This window comes from Vulpes lagopus, chromosome 23 (genome assembly GCF_018345385.1).
Source record: "Vulpes lagopus strain Blue_001 chromosome 23, ASM1834538v1, whole genome shotgun sequence".
NCBI classification, from domain to species: domain Eukaryota; kingdom Metazoa; phylum Chordata; class Mammalia; order Carnivora; family Canidae; genus Vulpes; species Vulpes lagopus.
In genome coordinates this window covers 53,105,720-53,126,357 of record NC_054846.1, presented here as the reverse complement: position 1 = coordinate 53,126,357, position 20,638 = coordinate 53,105,720, and the positions used below count along the sequence as shown (strand labels likewise).

The 20,638-nt window shown below is 48.7% G+C and overlaps 1 long non-coding RNA gene across 2 annotated transcripts in view; it reads left to right on the top strand.

Moving 5' to 3' along the window:
• Positions 1-20,638, top strand: part of LOC121481327 — a 117,054-nt gene that overhangs the window by 78,342 nt on the left and 18,074 nt on the right. Inside the window, exon 3 of one of the 2 annotated variants that reach the window (XR_005985259.1) lies at positions 18,722-18,786. The exons of the other annotated variant lie outside the window; for it this stretch is intronic. This is a non-coding gene — a long non-coding RNA (uncharacterized LOC121481327). The remainder of the gene's footprint in view (positions 1-18,721; positions 18,787-20,638) is intronic. 2 annotated transcript variants of the gene reach the window in all.

The window sequence follows — 20,638 nt, the reverse complement described above, 5'->3', positions numbered from 1 at the left end:
CCCATTTTCATGTAAAACCATACCTGTTCCAGTTTACCATCATCAACCCACTGTGTGATCTTGATCTTGTGCATGTCACTTTTTTGAGACTCAGTTTCCCCCTAAGCAAGTGGGGGTAATATCTACCTTACTGATTGGTATGAAAAGAAAAGATATTTTCTAATTAACAAGAGGTTGTGAATTAGTTAATTAATGGCTATGAGATGTTAAACACTGGTCAAGACCAAGACATTGTTATGACACCCGAACCATGCTTGGCGTCCAGTAAATCACTGAGCTATGCTGTCTTAGATGTCCCCGTGCCCTTCCTCAGGGCATATTCATCCTCAGTGTGTGAGGTACACTGAGGCTTCAGGAGCCACAGAACAGCATTTCTCAAAAGATGAATGAGCTTCAAGATATCTATCTCGTCATGAAGTTTAAGAAAGTTCTCAGATCCACCACTGAAGAAGGGATGGTTACTCCTTGGTTTCCTGCTCCTTCTTCCACTAGGAAATTTCAGTAGATTAGGAGATGATCTCATGGGGCAGGTTTGTCTATTGAAACTTTAAAAATTCATACTTTATTTTATTTTTTTCTGGGTCCTCTGGGAAAAATCAGCAGTTGAGAAAATGTGCAGAAGTGCAGGTAGGCGACGCTGAGGGGGGGTGAGTGGGGGCCAGGTGGTCCCAGAGAAGCAGGCTTCTCTGACAATTCAGAGCCACTGAAGTGTTTGGGGGAGAAGAGTGGCATTTAGTGATTTTCTGTTAGGAGCATAACATATGTCAGTCATTTAAGCCTGTGTGATAGGTATCATCATGCCTATTTTACAGATTGAAAAATAGAAATTCAAAAGACAGAAGTAACTTGCTGCAGTTGCATAGTCTGGAAAGATGAGAGCCAGGATTTGAGGATTTAAGGCCAGTTCTAATCACTAACACCCTTCCTCTCTCCAGCATAACTTGTTGCGACCCCCATCACCATCAGTGCAAAATGATGTACAGTCAAGTGGCAAATCATGAGGTCAGTTCCAAGGGGTGGGAGCCAGGAGGGGCTGAGCAGAAAGGGAGACCAGAACATCCAGCTTCTAATTTCCTCTGTTCCTCCCAACAGGAAACTCAGAAGCCTTCAATACTAGGTGGGCAAGGCATGCTGCTGCCCTCCTTCCTTTCTCTCATCTTCTCACCCCTGCTGCTCTCCTGGCCTTCTCCTTCCAGCCCATTATCTTGCCTTTTATTGCTTTCCAAGATGTCTAAAGACAGCTTCCTTCAGTGGCTTGGTCTCAGTCCCAATAAGTGATTTGCATGCACAACACACAGCTGAGAAATGGTGAAGCTGGGCTGGAATCCAGGAAGTTAGAGCTTTTTGCATTGTATTGTTCTCACTGTGCCTAGTATATAGTAAGTGCTCAATGAGTAGGAATCTTCTCCTTCCCTGCAGCAGCCAGTGTCCATCCCACCAGGAGTTCAGAATTTTAGAGCCTGAAGGCACACTGGCCCCTCCTTTCCCTTTGGAGGTGGCTCTTGTCATTTGCCAGGGTCTGGCCTTTTCTGGAGGTGTTGGAGCATCAGTGTCTGCAGCTTAGGCCGCCGAGGCTGTGGTCCAAGAATCTGGCCCTGGATAGAAAGAGGGTGGCTTGGGGAGGCCCTGGCTGCTTTGCATGCAGGATGAGGGCTCCTCTGGTCAATTTGCTTTCACTAATGTCAGGCCCCTGCCGCGCCGTTGTCGGTTGCGTAGCAACTGGCCGAGCCGCACGGCAGAGGTGGCCATGCATAAAAGATGACACATGATGGTGGGGCGCGGGGTGACGGTTTGCAAATTTAGATACAGTCGCAGGAGGAATATGAACTGGGCACTCGACAGGCACGGGGGGGGGGGTGGCTCTCTTTGTGTCCTCCCACCTCATTCAAAAAGCCAGGTTCCCACTATATTTACAGAGGTCTGGGGGAAGGGAGCAGAAGGGGGACAGGGTGGCTTGACTTCCATCTCTAGAAAGCCAGGGGTTGGGCAGGTGGAGGCTGAGAGGGGAAAAGGGAAGGAAACAAGGTGGGCAGCTATGCCAGCATGGACAGAGTCCTGGGGCGCCCTGAGGACCGTTCTCAGGCAGTCAGGCTCCCGGAGACCACCTGTGCCGCAGGTCCTCCCTTGCCTGGTGGAAGGACAGTGAAAGCAGCTATCTGGACACCCGTCACCTCACAGCAGATGTCCTCTGTTGCCATTCCTTGTCACTGCAGGGAGATGAGGCATGCTGGACTTGGCACCCCCAGATCTGGGTGCCGGTGCTAGCCCTGCCATTTCCGGATACCGGGACCTCAGCAGGTAACTTTAAACCACATCCAATAGCAACTGAACACCTGCTATGAGCCTCATGCCTCATGCTGACCTAAGGCCTGGAGACCCAGTATACAAAATACAGTCCCTGCCCTTGAGGGACAGGGTGGGGGAACAGATGTTCAAATCAATAAATTATATTCTAGAGCATTGACTGCAAAAATAGACGGGTTAGGGAGGAGGGAGCTTCTACTCTGAGTTCTAAAGGTGATGTAAGGACTGGCCAGGAAAGCCAGGGATGGATGGGAGCTCCCAGCCAAAGGGAGGTGTGGTCTTAGCGGGAGGTGAAGGGGACTTGAGGTGTTTGATGTGGCCAGGGACTAAAACTTAGTGCTTCAGTTTCAGTGAAGACATGGTAGTCAACTCTGAATGTCTTCTTGGGTGTGTGGGCTCATCTTCCTGCCCACCCCTGACTTCAGCAAACAAGAGAGAGTTCCACTCAGCGAAGGCCTTACAAACCATACAATCATTGATGGCCACCTGGCAGGGCCTGGAGACCCACGGGACCCCAGCTCCTTATTTTAGAGAGGAGGAGGAAGGCCCAGAGAAGGGGAGGGACTGGTGGGGGCTACCCTTTGACCCAGATGGGAGCAGAGGGGAGAGAAGAGAGGACAGCAGTGAGTAGGTGGGTCCCTGTCAGTGAGGATCCTGAGGTCCTGACATGACAAGCAATGTGGTGGTTTCATAACTAGAGACAGACTCCTTCAGGAAGTGCTGGTCTGAGAAATAACTCCAGTGCAAATGTCACCTTGACAGCAGCAGTGCCAGGGACAGGGAAGTGCTTGCTGCGCAGCTGTTGACTGAGTTACCTCTTGCTTGCCCAGGGCTTTGACGTCCACTATTTTACTTGAGCCTCTCTAAATCTCTGAGATTGGTATTGTACCTTTATTCTTCAGGTGAGGCACTAGCTCAGATCACAGAAGGAACTTGCTGAAAGTCGCACAGAGTGTCAGATGTTGACTCTGAGTTTTCTCATAACTCCACCATGCCCTGATGCCCCCACACCGTGACTTTTGTTCTGGAGTGAGTTGTGGGCAACTAAAACAGTGGCAACAGATAGAAGAATTACAATGTCAGGAGTTTGCTCAGGAGGATAGATCTGGAGTCATCACTGAGGAATAAAATTGTTTGGAAAAAAAGATGCAATTTGGCTAAAAACTTTGCATGGGCCTCCCTGCAATGCGATCATGTGTCAAAACAGAAAATGGTCAAGGCAGCCCTCCTCAGGCCTCGTCACACCTTCCATCACTCATGAGAACCATGCAAGAGTTCGAATTCCAGCTCTGACACTTACTTGCCAAGGAACCTAGAATAATTCATTTTACTGTAGTTCTCAGTTTCTTTCTCTGTAAAATAAGGATGATAATAGCATCCACCTAGTGGAATTATTGTGAGGACTAAATTTATCAACACACGTAACGTGCTTTAAACAGTGCCTGGCATGTGGTAAGTGCTTAATAAAACAATTATTATCATTATGGAGGAAGGCAGTCCAGCTTGGGATAGGAGTTTAAAAATGGAAGGTGGGGAAAGACCCCCAAAGGGGCCTAATAACATGAGTGGAGTCTAGAGAAGACCTAGGAGTTAGAGAGATCAAGAAGAGGAAGGATTTTCTAGGCAGAGGGGAGAGAAGGTACTAAGCCTCAGAGGCTCTGTGTAGCAGATGTGGCTGCTGAGGTACAGAGAGGCTAACTTCCCATCGAAGGCCAGGCAGGAAGCAGTAGCACAGCCGCCCTCCAGGCCCAAGGCTGAGGCGAGGGCAGCGCTCTGGGTGCCCCAGGGATGGGGCCTGCAGGTGACCGTGGCCTCGGCCCTCTGCTGGGGCTGTCTGGAGGGCACAGGGCAGGGGAGAGATGGAAGGTAAGGTGGGCCTTCCCTGATGGCCATGGAGTCAGAGGGAAGGCCAGGTCCTGCTTGACCTTTGAGCTGCACCCTGGGGAGAGGGAGGTGGTGATTGTCATGTGACCAGAGTTGGGGGGTTGGGGCTGCGGGTGCTTGGAGCCTCTGATCCCTGAGGGGCTCACTGAGGGGCCGGGTGCACGAGTCAGGCATTGGCCCCTGGTGAGGATTGGGATTTGTGACTTATAGGACTTGCAGATCCAGAACCTGACCGTGGGAGCAGACTCCTGGTCTAAGGTCTGAGGCGCTACCAGGGGAGGCAGACGCCCCAAGTCTACCTCCCCACCGTGTGGGGCTTCTGCGTTTTCAATGGCCTTGACTGTCTTTATGGGCTCTGGTGTCTGTGAGGAGCTGGACAGAGATTCCTACCTGGAGGGTCCCGGGGTGAGTCCTGTACTGACACGAGCCCAAGTATGTTGGTCTTGGGGATAGATTCTCTTACGTGTGTTCTGGTGTATTCTGGGGAGTCGGGGTGGCTAAGGGAAGGGGCAGCTCCTTGGGGACAAGTGCTGCATCTAGAGAAAGGCACCAAGGCTTCGGACCTCTGTTCTACCTCCTGGATGTCTAGCTTGGTCGAGTTATTTATCCTTCCTCCCTTTCCTCATCCATAAAATGGGGGCAATAATGGCACCAACTCCAGGACTATTCAGAAGGTTACGTGAGGCCATGAGTGTAAAACACTTGGCAAGGGCAGGGGCCGACCCAAAGGAAGTGCTCAGCCACTGTGCAGTATCCTAGGAGGCACTCACATTTAACCTGTGTTCTCACCTGACTCTGTGGCAAGATTGCATTATTTTTTCAACTGATGAGCTAGCCTTCCTTTGAGCCTCCTTTCTCTCTGTCCTCCACTGAGTTAGTGGGGAAAAATATAGCTTTTGGTGCCAGCCAGGATACAAATTTGGCTATTTTTTTAAAGTGTCAGTATCTACATATTACCTCATCTTTCTCTTGGAATTCCTTCTGGAAGATTCTCAACTTCTCATTAGTCAGACTGGGCAAGGCTCGTGTACTTGGAGAAGCCAAAGAAAATAATGCATTGACCATTTCCAAAATATTGCCTCTGCTACCCTGTGATTATCATAATGGTGATGCCGGGCTCCTGTCACCCACTCCAGGCTGCGGTGAGGGCTGCAGCCCGTCTTACACCCCCGGGTCAAACAGGGCATGGGCTCCCTGGGGTGGAACGGCTGCTGTGGGCCCCTTGAGGGTACCTGGCTGCACTAATAGAGGCAGCTGGTCGCAGGAGCCCTCACAGCCCCTCATCTCTCCACAGGCCCCAGGTGCATCCACCGCTGCTCCCTGTGCGGAGGGAACCTTCTGCCTCCCTCAGATTCAGCCACCTGATCTCCAATGTAGCCCTGATCTGGTTCTCTGAGCACTGTTCAGAGATTTCTTTTAAGAATAGTTAGCAGAGGGCAGCCCGGGCGGGGGGGGGGGGGGCGCTGGTGGTGGTGGTGGTGGTGTAGCGGTTTAGTGCCTGCCTTTGGCCCAGGGCCTGATCCTGGAGACCCGGGATCGAGTCCTACGTCGGGCTCCCTACATGGAGCTGCTTCTCCCTCTGCCTGTGTCTCTCACGAATAAATAAATAAATACAATCTTTTTTTTTTTTTTTTTAAATATTTTGGAAATTTTTTTTAAATTTTTATTTATTTATGATAGTCACAGAGAGAGAGAGAGAGGCAGAGAGACACAGGCAGAGGGAGAAGCAGGCTCCATGCACCGGGAGCCCGATGTGGGATTCGATCCCGGGTCTCCAGGATCGCACCCTGGGCCAAAGGCAGGCGCCAAACCGCTGCGCCACCCAGGGATCCCTTTTTTTTTTTTTTTTTTAAAGAATAGTTAGCAGAGAAAAGCAGCAGTTCAGAAGGTTTGGTTATACTTTTTTATTTAAAAAAAAAACAGCAAAACCCAAACAAAAAACCCCACTCCCTTCTTTCCTTCTGGAAGCTCTCTGGATGAGCATCCACGAGCTGTAGAATCAGACTCGCAGTCAGATGACGGGCACAGAGGGGCCTGGAGGCATGGCCTGCTGGGGGCACCTACAGGTGTCACTGCTGCCTGGGCCCGGGCTGAGGAATCAGCGGCTGGAGGCTCTGGGATGCTCTGACTCACCAATGCGTGCATGACCTTAGGTGAGAGTAAGAGTTTGAGGTGACCTTTAGCAAGTTACTGAACCTCTCTGTGCCTCAGTGTCCCTTCTCTAAAATGGAAGTAGTGCTATACCACACAAGGTTATGAGGTTATGATACAAATTAAATGGAGAATGAGTTCATTTTTATTTTTTAAAAGATTTTATTTATTTATTTATGAGAGACAGAGAGACACAGGCAGAGAGAGAAGCAGGCTCCATGCAGGGAGCCGGACGCGGGACTGGATCCTGGGTCTCCAGGATCATGCTCTGGGATCAAGGTGGTGCTAAACCACTGAGCCACCCAGGCTGTCCATGAGTTAATTTTTAAAAGAACTTTTAGAAAGGCCTCCGACACATAGTATATGCTGTGTAAATGTTTGTTAGATAAACTGTCAAGTTGATAGCATTAAATAGCACTGGTTGATAGACCGAGAAAGTGGATTCCAAGAGGTGCGTACACCTTGACTTTGCACCACTGTGTCTTGAAAGTCTTTAGAACACTTGCTTCTTCCCAAATGGGGTGAGACTTCAGACTCGGAACCTCCAGCAGGCAAGGGCCTCTCCAGAATGCAATAATTAAGCTTTTGTTTTCAATGTAACCCATTTTACATTTATGTAATGTTATATTGATTTGTGTATTATAGATATGTTATAGTTATTTATATGGTATGTATTATATTTATATTCTATTTACCATCTATAAGAGTGATATAAAATTTAAGATAAAAAGTGAATAAATGTTAAGAAAAATATACAGTAAATAATGGTGTTGGTGATGTAGGGACATAGCAGAGGTAGTGGTCCTGGGAAGTGCGTCCTGGAATATGAAGCAAATCCTGGGAGCAATACAAGTCTGCCTCTCTCTCTCTCTCTCTTTCTCTCTCTCTCTCTCATCATCACGATCATTTATCTATCGAATCTATCATCGTCCAATCATCCCTAAAGAGGCGAGGGCCTGGATGTTGACTGCGGGCCTGCTGGGAGGAATGACTCTCTGTGGTGTTCCGTGTGCCCGCTCCCAGCGCGTGCGGCCCAGCTCTCCGGATGCACCAGGCTGCTGCCCCGGGTCTCCCTCCCCTCGCTCTCTCTCCCCCTCCCTTTCCATCTTCTTGCCTGGTGGAGTGGCTGTGAATTACCACATTAATTTCCAAATCAAGCCAAGTTCCATAGTAACAGAACAGCTTCCAACCAGACCTGAAAAGATTCATTAGGAAGTTGATTTGATAAGTGCCCTCAACTTACTCCTTCAAAAGAACAGCTGCATTTACCCAATTCTGACAGCTCTCCAGGGGCCGGGGCTCCAAGGGTTGGGCAACCTGACACCGCAGGCCATGGGCTGGGACAGCCAGAGAGCCAAGAGCACTGGACTGTGCACCTCGGAAGTTTGGGTGCATGAGTGAGGGGACACTGAGCTGCCCGCCCCCTTTGACACCTCCCGGGTGCCTCCCAGTTCTGGTTGGTAAACTTGTGGGGAGACGTGCCAGGGGAACACTTTAGACTGACAGTTGTTCCCAGGGTGCTGGGCTTGTGACTTTGAGGCAAAAGTGGGGACACAAGACACCCCGGCTTCAGTCAGGGGGAGGGACTGAGTAGCTGGGGCACATATTTCATGGTTAAAAAAGGGCTTGTAAAATGTTTCTTCTATAAGATTTGAGTCATTTTCAATGTAGTTGTCCCAAATAGGCTATTTGGAGGCTAGTGGACATGAGCCACATTAGCCACATTGTCCTCCACTGAAGGGTTGGACGTGAATGCCTTCTCACAAGTTGCTGTGAGGCCTGAGCGGGACCTGGTACCTCGTATGCTGCCTACATGAAATCACGTCCGTCCACGGTGCTGATGACGCTGCAGGTGAGGATTCGCAGGCCACGATTCTGATGACAGCACCACTATCCACCCCTTCCTCCATCCCTCCCCCTCAGCATTCCGTCCTCAGCAAGTGAAGGGATCTTGCCCTGCCCTCCCCAAGCATCGCCCCGTTCGACCACCTGCTCTCCTTTCCCCAACCCAGCTGACTAAAGCGCTGGAGAAGACAGACCCCAGTCTGTCAGGATCCCCCACCCCTGGGGATAGGACGTTGGGCAAGGGACTTGATATCCCTGAGCCTCTGTAACTGTGCTGCTTCTTACCTTACTAGGTACTGTGAGATTTAGTGAGACTGTGAATCGGTTAACCCAGAGCCAGGCCCAGAGCAAACATTAGCTTCTGTGTTCATCTTCTTGGACTGGGCCTGCTGCTCAGCCCTGGGGCCAGAGCTGGGAAAGACGCGGGCGCTGCCCTCCAGGCCTCCACACTCAGGTGTGGGAGATGGACACCTGCATAGCAGCTGGAACTCAGGGTGCCAGAGGCGGCTGTAGGGGCCGCTCCAGGAGGCCTCCCAGAGGGGTCCACACTGGGAGGTGGGCAGGGGGTGCCGGGTGGCATTGCGGGCTGAGCACTGCACACATGAGCAGAGACACTGAAGCCTGTTCCAAACACACCCCGATGCTAAAGCCGCCAACCCAAGTTGCTTGCAGGAGTCTGAAGAGAGAGAGCGTGAGAGACTGCCCCGAATGCAGGGAATGACCTCAGAGCCAGTTTCTTTTTATTTGAAAAAAAAATATATTTTTTTTATTTGAGAAAATATTTTGAGGACACATTGTGTTTATTGCTTCTGCACGCTTTATGTGATTTTATTTAACTGTGAGCAAGACAGTAATAACAACAATAGTGAACGAGTTATTGAAGATCTGCTCTGTAGCCCAGCTCCGACTAAGTGCTTGTCACGTGGTATCTTATTCGATCCTCATAGTCGCAGGGGTTCCCATAAGTGTTGTTTCCCCATTTACCGGATGAAACAGGCTCAGAGAAGCTACACAGCTCGGGACCTCCCAGTTAGAACGCGGCATCTCCTGACTTTGGGTTGTCAGCTCTTTACCATCATTCTGGGGCTCTGACACCAGACAACCCAGGTTGTAGAAGGGACAACCAAGGCTCAGAAGAGTGGCGATCGTTTTGGAATGGGGTTGCCGTGGTGCTACGTGAAGGACGCAAGGCCTGGCCCTGGGGAAGGCGAGGGAGTGGCATGTGGGGAGGCCACCCTTCCGGGCTCAGAACCAAGAGCGGCCCTCCTGGAGCGCTCCACTGCTGCCAGGGCCCAGTTACAGGCCAGCAGTACCTCGTCCGTGCGAAACAACTTCAGGCCAGTGTACAGCTTCCCCGGGTAGAGTCTTCCTAATGGCACTCATATCTGCGTGACCCAGTCCTGTGGCCCGCGGTGGGGAGGCAGCCCTTGTTTTAGTTTGGCAGAAATTAATAAGTCTGAGCAGACATCACACATCACACATTGTCACCCCCTCTAATTTGTTAGACAATACAGCCCTACTGCAGCTTCCAGTGTAGACAAGGAAAAAACAAACACATGTATATTAATGACTAAAAGATTTCCGTTTATTCAAGCGTGTCTGTCTCTTTTTATTCAGCATATCATCAGATCAATAATTAGTCCCCATACATTTTAATAACTGGAATTTTCACTTATGATTGTTTTTCATAATTCTGCATCTATGTTTGACAAGTTCGGGGACTTGTTTAGTTTGAAGAGGGAGAAAGAAAGTCAGGGTTGGTTTCCTCTTGTGTTGTGTTGTGGAGATGCGAGCTGAGAAGGGCTTGTTGAAATCCGGAGAGCCTCTTGGCCTGTGTTCTGGGTGGTTCTAAGCTCAGGGATGTGTGTGTGTGTTGGAATGGGGGCAGGGACTGGATTCTTCATTATTCATGGTCTTTTGTTTTGTAATTAGCAGTAAGCCCTGCTCGGAAGGGCGACCCAGTGGGAACGTGGGGAAACATTCCACAGGCAGAAGCCAGCAAAGTGTCCTCAAGAGGAAGACACACCCCTAACTTTGAGCTCCTTTCCCTTCAGGAAAGGTCACTGTCACAGTAATGGTGGGAGGGACCTGATACCTATTGACGCCTACTTCATGACCAGTCCTTTCTGTATTACCATCAACCTCATGACAACCTCGTCCCCCAGATGTTATTACTCCACTTCACGGAAGAGGAAACTGAGTTCTGTAGAGGGTGCATGAATTACTCTGGGCCACACAGCTGAGAGGACTCTCACTGCAGTTGGCCCGACTCCTTTGCTGTGTCTTCCCACTCCTGCACCTGCACGTCATCCTTTCCACTTTGTGGTTAAGACCAGCGCAGAACAGGGAGCATCCTCTTAGGCCTACACACCACTGTGCTTTCCTTTGTCATGGCGCTGGTCTTTGCCGTGGGACCCGTGGGTGTCACCTGTTTACAACATGTCTCCTACCTTAGAATCTGGACTTCTTCGGGTAATGCCTAGACCCTCTATCTTCATCTCCAGGCTTGGAAAATAAATATTTTGTGGGGGAAAAGGAAGGGAAAGCAGGAAGCAAAAAGGTGGGGAAAGAGGATTGAATTATACTAAAATAAATTGAGCAGCTTCTAAAGTTGCAGTCTTGTTCAATGCCCCATATTCAGGCCGAATAGAGAAGCCTCATTTCTTTTTTCCCATCTTCTTTTTTATTTTTTGAGAACATGAAGGTTTATTTATTATTAAAAGCATATTATTATTTTAAATGAACTAGATGCTCTGACTAAGGCAAAGATTATGACATGGTTTTTACTTTTCCAGACCTTATAATGGAGCTTGAGAGACACACATACAGGATATGTTCAATAACTAAACAAGGGAGCTTATGATTAGGAAGCGGGGAAAGCGGGAATGCATAGTTATTAAGCCTCTGCAATGGGCCGGGAGTTGGGCCCCAATGTACGTTACGTACATTATCTTACTCAGTCCTCACACTTGTGCAGTGGACACGACAGCCCCCCTTTTATAAACAAGGAGGCCGTGGGCTGAGTGGAGTGGCTAAGTGACTAACAGGACTAGCTGGTAAAGAATGGAGACCCAGGTTTGTCAAATTTCCAGTTTGTTTGCAGTTAAGCTCTCGTGAGAAGACAATAGTCAACACAAAGTAGATGGGTTTCTAGGGGTAGGGGGGGCATGCAGAAGGTTGGCTTTGCATCCCCTAGCCTGAGAGGCGAGCCCCAGCTTCTCTCACATCACTCAAGTCCTGAGCCCTCTTGATGCCGGTGGGATGGCTTTCGGGCTCAGCCTTAGGTGTGAGTGGATTTTGGAATTAGGCCCTGAGCCCAAGCCTAGCATGTTGGATACTTGCTGGGAGCACTCTAACCCATATCGTCTTTTGTTATTGTTGGCCCAATGGATGCTTGCCTCAGTTTCCCTGATAGATCTCCAGTATCCAGCAGAGGCCTCAGCCTTGCCCTCAGCCTGCTTTGGCAGACACCTTTGATCCTAGAATTGGCTATTCCCTTTGATTGAAGCAGGAGAAAGAACAATACTGTGTCAGCCAGTGTCTGGCCGAGAAGCAAACCCCTCTAGATATTTTAAGCAGAGAGACTTTGTTGTAAAGCTACTGGATGGGCTGGAGAGCAAAAGAAGAAATAAAAGGTGTGCTCCCCAGAAACCAGTACTGAGAGGAAGCCATCACTGCTCTTCATCTAGAGAAGTAAAAGAGGGAGAGTGGAGGCCTCACCCCTCTGGCATTCCTGGAACTGATGCTGCTTCAGTTCCTACAACATAAGAGTCCATACTGGGAAAGCACAAATGACATCAATTTCTCCTGGCCTTCTTAAGGCCCACGTGTGCCTTCCAGTTGCAGACCCAGACTGGAACCCAGTAGGCAAGGTAGCCTGAGAAATGTAGTTCTCAGGTTTCCAGCTCTACGGATGCCCGGGAGAATTCAGAACAACAGTTATAGAGTCAAAGATCAATGACAACACCCAGTACAGGATGGAAAGAGCAAGGGTTTGGGAATCAGACGGCTTTGGGTTCATATCCTGGCTCTGAGTTGATGGGTCCTTGGACAAATTTCTTAACTTCCTTGGACTTAGTTTTCTCATCTGTAAAGTGGGAATAATAATAATTATACCTTCCTCATAGGGCTATTATGAAGCATAAATACGATTATACACTTATAGCACTTACTACAGTCTCTGTAGTCTCTGTTAGTAATAAGTACTTTATAGGCGTCAGCTCTTTTTGGCAGTAGGGTATCTCAGTTTACTTCCCTTTCATATACACACAATCCTGTGTTTCTTGAACTGCTTATCTCTGCTTCCCAAACATTATAAATCAGCGCCCAGGTCACCTCCCATGAGAGTTTTTAAAAACGAGCCAGGTCCTCAGAAGATATCATACATTTGCAGAGAACCTCCCTATCTATGCTGCACCAAAGTGGGAGCCTACCTGAAGTTGTGCTTTTCCTCACTCTTTTCACCTGGTGATGTCACGAAATTTAACAGGGGTCAGACAGGAGTAAAAAGCACTTGCTATGTGCCCACATCTGTGATCTCATGGTCTCCCCATGACAACAATTAAGGTAAGGATTATTGACTTCATTTCATAGAGAGGACCGAGGTCCAGAGATATTGTAGATTCAGGTAGCTCACCTTCTGTTCATCACCTACTCCTGTCTCCGAGGCCCCACAGCAGGAATCGCAGAGCTGGACTGCTTGGTGGTGCTCAGCTCCCTTCAGCAATTGTTTCCTGGGCGCCCACGGGTGGTGGGCACCCAGCCAGGCAGCCACTGCCAAGCCCATCCCATATGGAGTCAACTCACGAGACTCACACGGCTAGGAGGGGGTTGGCAGCAGGGAGAGGATGGTGTGAGAAAAGAACATCTCATGCTCCCCTTGCCCACGCATGAGCCTCTCCTAGAGAAGTTGGATCTAGCCACTTTATTCTGCTTTCTGGCTCTTAAAATGCAATATTGGGCTGGTTCCAATTCAATCCCATTTCTTATGGGTTTTTCCAGCATCTACACAGATGGGTACGGCCTAGGGTCTGCCCTGGAGGAGCTCACAGTCAGGGGGGCAGATATGTAAAGGCGATACCATGTGGTCAGTGCTATGTCAATGAAGCACAGGCCTTGTGGGAACCCAGAACATGTGCTCCTAATCCTGCCTGGGGAATCAGGGCTGGCATCTCCGGAAGAGCAACTACTGAGCTAAGCCTTAAAGAAGGTAGAAGAGTGGGGGACATTGGCTCAAGCAGAGGGAGCAGAATATGCAAAGGCCACCTGGGGAGCGGAGGGAGGCTCATGCGGCTGGCATGGAGAGGGCCAAGGTCCTGGTGGCGAAGTCTGAGGCTGTGGGGGGCCGGAAAGACCCATGGAGGGCCTCCTGAGTTATGTCTGTGAGCGTGGGCCTCATCCTGGGGACAATGGACAGCCACTGATGAGTTTTAAGCCGGAAGTGACATGGCCAGATTCATGGTTCAGAAATAGCATTCTGTGGCCAGAGTGTAGTCAGGGGCTGCCCAAAGCATGACAGGGAGGCCACTGGGGAGGAGGTTGTTGCTGTGTCTGTGGCCTAGACTGGGCAGTGGTACCAGGAGTGGAGAGAGGGGCTCTTTGTGCAGGAGCTAGGTACCTAGGAAGTAGAAGCAACCAACATAATGACAGTGGCTGAAATGGCGAACACAGGGAACTCTCGCCATGTGCCAAGCACCAGTCTCAACATTTGACATGTGAGTCATTAGTTCTCACAATAACCAGGGAAGCAGGCCCAGAAGGGCATATGTCGTCACAGTCAAGGACTGTAGGTCCTATAGGTCCCATGGTAGGAAGTGGCCGAACCAGGGTTCAGTCCTGGGCAGTCCGGCTGCGGAGTCGGTGCTCCCTGGCCCTCTCCGTGCCGCTCTTGGGATCACAGTGCTCCCCGGCTGGTTAGGCATGGGGGCGACGGGCAGGGGTGTCGCTGTGACTCTCAGTTCTCACGGAGGCTCGTGTGCCTCGGAGCAAGGCGCCGCTGCGGGGAGGTGAAGGGGCTGGGCTCCTCTGTGGCTCACGGCCACGTCGCATTTTCTTTTGGGACCCAGCTTTCTGTCCTCACTTTTTACTCTGGTGACTGTTTGCATCCTCCTATTTTCAAAACTAAACACGATGTGATGCTATTTGGTGCTGGGGCCTTTGGGGGGGCTCTGCGGGATGGGGGTATTAGCGCCCTTACCGGGGATGCCAGGGGTCTCTCTCCACGCGAGGACGCAGCAAGGGGTCAGCAGGCGCCAGACACCAGCCCCGCCAGGTCCTTCCCCTTGGACTTGCAGCCCCCAGAACGGTGAGAAATAACTTCCTGCCAATTGTTGAAGCCGCCCAGTCTACGGTATTTTGTCACAGCGGCCTGAGCAGACTGAGGTTCCGTGCCCACGTGCCGTGGGAGCCTTCCCATTGTTCAGCACCATCGGCTCCTGCTGAGCCCAGGAGTTGCAAGCCTTTCCTCCCGTAGGGGTGCCCAGGACACAGAGATGCCTCGGACGTGGTCCCTGTCACTGCCAGTCTTGCTGGGAGCGCCCCTCCTTCCAGTGTCCACCGGCCCTCCCAGCACACTCCGTTAATTAGCGCCCCCTCTAAACTATCTGGTGGAGGACCTTTCATTTTTCCATTCCCCATATGTTCTGGACCAATACTGTGAAAAAGCATAAAAACATCTAAGCAATGTCAAATCATGGTAAAGGTTTCTAAGGCCTTACTGTCACCTTTCCCTTGCTGTACTTCTCTCATTGCGGACTGTGATAGCTTGTGGATTAGCCCCAGGTCACAGACTTGGCTTTGTTGAGCACTGCTCAAGTCTTTGGCTCCAACTCCACTGCCACAACCCTGGACTAAGGCGCCCTCATCACTTACCTAGACTTCTGCAGTCCTCTCCTAAATGGTCCACCCTTTCCATCCTGGTCAAGCCCAACCATTCTGCACCAAGTAGCTAGATGAATCATTCCAGCCCATAAACTGGATGATGCCGTGCCCTTGCTTACACCCTTCCAGGGATTCCTGTTGTCTTCAGGGTGGTTTGTGATGGGCCCATTTCTACTTCTTGCTTTCTGTTTAAACTCTCACTTTCCTCCTCATCCACACACATTAGTCTTCACATCATACCAAACTGCTATCGTTTTAAAAAATGAATGTACTCTCTCATGCCTCAGGGCTTTTGCACAGTTTGTTCTCTCTACATGGAATGTCTTTTATTTAAAATTCATTCATTTTTTTAAGCAACACTTATGGGATACTCACTCTAAGCTAAACATCATGCTAAGCACTGGCACGGCAAAGGTGAAGACAACACAGCCCCTACCCTTAGGAACCCATGACAGTTGGGAGAGAGATGTGTTGATTATGAATGACTACATTGTGGGGCAAGGCAGTGACAAGAGAAAGCACAGGAGGGTGGGAGTCCAGAGGAGGGTTTTGTAACCCAGACTGGCATAGAGAAAGGCTGCCTGGAGTAGATAATGCTTGGAAAGATTGCCAAGAAATCATTCAGAGTTAGCCCAGAAACAGCAAAGGCTGGGGTGAGGGAAGGTGATGTGGGCTGAGGAACAGCTTATGCAAAGGCTCAGAGGTGTCAGGCAGGGATGAGGGTGGAGAAACAGCAAAAGAGGTTTTCCTCCTTGCTCAGCTATTCTTTGTGAGGTCTTAGGTTAGGTCCTGGGGACATAGCACTGGTGCCAACTATCCCACACATAAATACGCACTCAAAGACTTAGGTACGCACAAGTATAAAGACATATATGGAGAACCTTCAAATATGGGGCTAAGTGAAAGGAGCCAGACACAAAAAGTCACACATTGTATGATTCCATTTATATGAAGTATCCGAAATAGGTAAATCCATAGAGACAGCAGATAAGTGGTTGCCAGGGACTGGAGGGAGGGGAAATGTGTGGTGCCTTCTTAACAGGTATGAGGTTTCTTTTTGGGGCAACGAGGCAATTTTGGAACCAGATGGAGGTGATAGCTGCACAACATTGTGAATGTACTAAGTGCCAGCGAACAGTACAGTCAAAATGGTTAGTTTTATGTGATGCAAATTTCACCTCAATTTTTAAAAGATGTATGGAAACCCATGGACACATTCATTCTACAAACATTTGCTGAATGTCTCCCATGTGCCAGGCACTGTACAAAGCTCTAGATGCAAGGATAATTCCTACCCCGAAGGTCCCACACATGTAAATAGAAACACAGATACGAACCCATTCAGACAAAAACACATGCCTCATGAAGACATGCAGACATATTCACTTAACATTCATTTAACAAATATTTATTGAGTGCCTACCACGTGCCAGGCAATAGGCCAGATGCTGGGCCTACAGTGGGGAACAAATAGACATAATTACTGTCCTTGTGGCTTAAGGACACAAACACGTAATCATCTACCGAGGCACACCCAGACCACAGTACACACACACACACACACACACACACACACACACATACCTAAACAAGGACATGGCCAAAGTCTACCAGCCACATCTGTTTTGGCTGGAAGAAATGCGCAGTAACACGCAGACAGGCGAGCATAGCCCCCATGCTCCCTCACACGCACACACATCCCTCATGCAATCAATGGGAGTTCCATTAAAAGTCAGATTAAAACTGGCTTGGGATTTCAGAGCCTACTCAGGAGAGGGGAATAAACAGGCCTCAGTAGAAGGGCCTGGAGCATTGAGAAAAAAAAAAATCTCCAAGTCTCACTAAGTGATTTTTGGCAGAAATCAAATTAACGGCGAGACTATGGACTGCTGACAAGGTGCTCCATCATGCTCGGCTCTGAGAATGTGTTTCTTATACATGTTGTTTTCATTAGCACTTCATTTGATAATGATAAATGGCATTTTCATTTGAAAGGAAAATATTAAAAAGTTCTGATTTGCAAAAGCAAGTTAGAATAAATGATATTATTATGTCCTGTCACTTGTTTGGCTCAGAGGAAAAAAATAATAATGATAACAAAAAACCCCAACAGCCTTTCCTGCTGAAGAAACAAGCATTTTCTTTCTCTAGGGGGCCATTTGCTCACCATCAAATCTGTCCTTGGTGCAGAATTTGCTGAAAGGTGATGGTTTAGGAAGGTAGGGGAGAAATGCTAGAGACATCAAAGGCCATCAGGGTGACCTTGGGACGTCCTTGGTCCCTTGTGGGCTAGAAGGGAGAGGGATTGCTCTTTGGCTGAGGCTCTCCTGGGATCTGGAATGCACTTTCTTGCCTATGGGTTAGATTTCAGCTTTCTCTCCACAGTTTGTAGAAGCCTGGCCTCCTCTGAACTTACTTCAAGGACCCCAGAGTCATGGTGGTTGACGAAGCCATTACTCTGCTTACAACCCATGAAGGGCTCCCCATCACATACAAGATGCAGTCCTAACTCCTTAGCCTGGCATCCAAGACCCTTGGCCACCTTGTCCCTGTGCCCAGCCTCAAATCCCACCTTCCCCCACACTCACCTTATGCTCTAGTTACATTAAACTCCATACCATCCCTTGCATATGCTTTCCTTTCTACCCACATGCCACACAGAGTCCTTGGACATCTTCTCTAATGAATTCCTACTCGTTCTAGCATTGCCCTGTGAGACCTTGTCTGAATCATCTTCCAGGAAAGGGCTTAATTTATTGGTTCCCGAACTTTATTTTTACATACCTCATCATGGATGTGAATGCATGAGATGGCCTGGTGCAGATGAAAAGCTGAAAGTCATCAGCGTGGTGGTGTAGTTGGTGTGAGCAGGTGTTGTGAAAAAGAGCACCTGGGCTGCAGCTGGACCTAGCCTGTACAGGGCCTGCTGTCTTCAAAACCTCTCTGGCCTTGCCTACCAGAATGCTCCCTTCTCTGGCTCCCACAGCAGTCTGGACTCCTCTGCCCTATGATCTATCACATCTTACTGTGCGCAGTTGTCTGGATCTATGGTTTTGCTCCTTTCTTGCCCCTGGATCAGGAGTGTCTTTGTTTTTCATTTAAAAAAAAATGATTTTATTTACTTATTCATGAGAAACACACACACACACACACACACACACAGAGGCAGAGATATAGGCAGAGGGGGGGACTCGATCCCAGGACCCTGGGATCATGACATGAGCTAAAGGCAGATGCTCAACCACCGAGCCACCCAGGGAATGCAGGAGCTTCTTTAACATAGCATCTGCTCTGTGTTCTCCTGATGCTCCCAGGGTCTGGCTCAGGGTCTGCTGACAGTGAGCATTTGTTAGATAATCAAGTGAGGAGATATTGGCATGATGGCTTCTCTAAGAAGGGCCTATCACTTAAACCTAAGTAGAAGTTGTGCAAGTTGAAGCCTGAGGAGAATTGTTTGGAGGACTTTGTTCCTGGTATTTCTTCATATCAATAATGTAACCTTTCTTTTCTCCAGAGGTGAATCAGAGTCAAATAAGCCTATTTGAAAACCTTGCACATCTCAGCAAGGGTCGATGGCATTAGCATGCATTGGGAGATTTCCAACGTCTGGCTCAGCCCAGGCGACGGATGACTTTCTCTCTTGTCTCCTTTGCTGCAGAGGGAGCTTGGTGTGACAGGAGCAGCTGAGTCTGCTGCCTCTGGATGGAGTGAGAGCTGCTCAAGGTCAGTGACCACAATTACACAAGACTTTGAGGCTATCTTTGATCTTTCTTCCTAATATCTTGACCTTTTACTACCTCATTTGATGCCCTCCAAGAGCCCAATTCAACTAACATGAGGTAAGCTCCCAGTAAATGCCAAACACCCTATTGGGTAGTATTGGCAGAAGAAGCATGACTATTTTCATTTTATACATGAAGAGGCTGAGGTTCAGAGAGAGGAAGAGTCTTGCCCAAGATCACACAGCTGGATAGTCAATGAATCAGGACTAGACACCAAGTCGATCTTGCTCTTACCTGAATTAAGTGTCTTCCTCTCCCAAAGCATCACAGGTATTCAGCCCTGGAATGTATGCTGGGGAAGAGAAAGGACTGAATTAATTGTGGATATTGGGACAGAGAGGAGAGTCTGTGGCCTGGCTGACATGGAAGGTCTCGTAGCCAGGCCCTACTTCTCTCTCCAAATGTACTTCTGCCTCCTTCCTGCATAGTCCACATCTCAGCTGGTACTCCAGTTGCACCTGGTTCTCTAAGCCAGCCTGCCACCTTCTTTACTCCATGTCTTTTCTCAAGACATCCCTTCCACTGGGCAGGCTCTCCTGCTTATCTTCATCTGTTAAGGTCCCCATCTTTCTTTAGGATCCAACTCATATCCCATCTCCTCCAAGAGACCTGCGAGCTACATATGATTTGTTATCCTCACAGCACTATGAGCCTTGTGGGCATGGATTTCTCTAATTCATTCTTGAATTATATCTGACCCGGAATAGGTGCTCAATAAATGTGTATGTAAAGATAAAAACCATAGTATGATCATTATTAACATTGTAATACTTGCAAAATTTGTCTAGAATGGTGCTTTCCAACCATTCTAGGTTGGGTTACCTTCTCCTCTGAGAATCTGTTGCTGGGAGTCACAGACCTTCCTTCCACAATACAAACAGAGGAGTCACTTCTTATGTAGGCGTTGGACTCTAAAGATGGTCTGTGAGGCAAAAAATCACATGGAATCAAAATTATCCTTGAATTATTCGGAGTACATTGTCAACATAGTAGTCAGTTGGTTTACATTTGGGAGCCATGTAGTATATAGAAAAGCTTTTAAATAATGGAATCAGGGGGATCCATGGGTGGCTCAGTGCTTTAGTGCCTGCCTTCAGCCCAGGGCGTGATCCTGGAGATCTGGGATTGAGTCCCACATCGGGCTCCCTGCATGGAGTCTGCTTCTCCCTCTGCCTGTGTCTCTGCTTCTCTCTCTCCCTGTATCTCTCATGAATAAATAAATAAAATCTTTAAAAAAAAAAGTAATGGAATCACCAGCCACACAGGAGAATGCTTACCCATAAAAGAGGTGCAAGGAAAGTCACATTTTTTGTGGCATCAGCAGATCTAAGCCTATACATACACATTTCAGTATCACCTTCAAGGGGTTCATGGGCCTCAAAGCTCAGGCCTGAACCTCAAATTAAGAACTTTTGATATAGAGCTTAAAATGTGCATAGTTCTTATCATACAGCGGCTTATTTTAACTCTCAAAGCCATCCTTTGAAATGGATTTCATTGATACTATTCCTAGTTTATAGATGAGGAAATTGAGATTCGGAGGGGCAAATGAATTTTAGGCCAAAGACCTGGTCTCTTGTCTAGTGATTTTGTCCAAAGAACTCTCATTCCATTGCCTTGATGGCCACCTCAGGGGGTTTGGATTGATCCTTGATCCGCTTGTCAGTGGAGAAGGAGGATGTGTGACCTTAGACTAGTTACCTAACCACTCTGAAACTCAGAAACTGTTTGCAAAACAAAGATAATAATATCCGCTGAATAGTGTCCTTGTAGGATTAAATGAGCCATTAGAT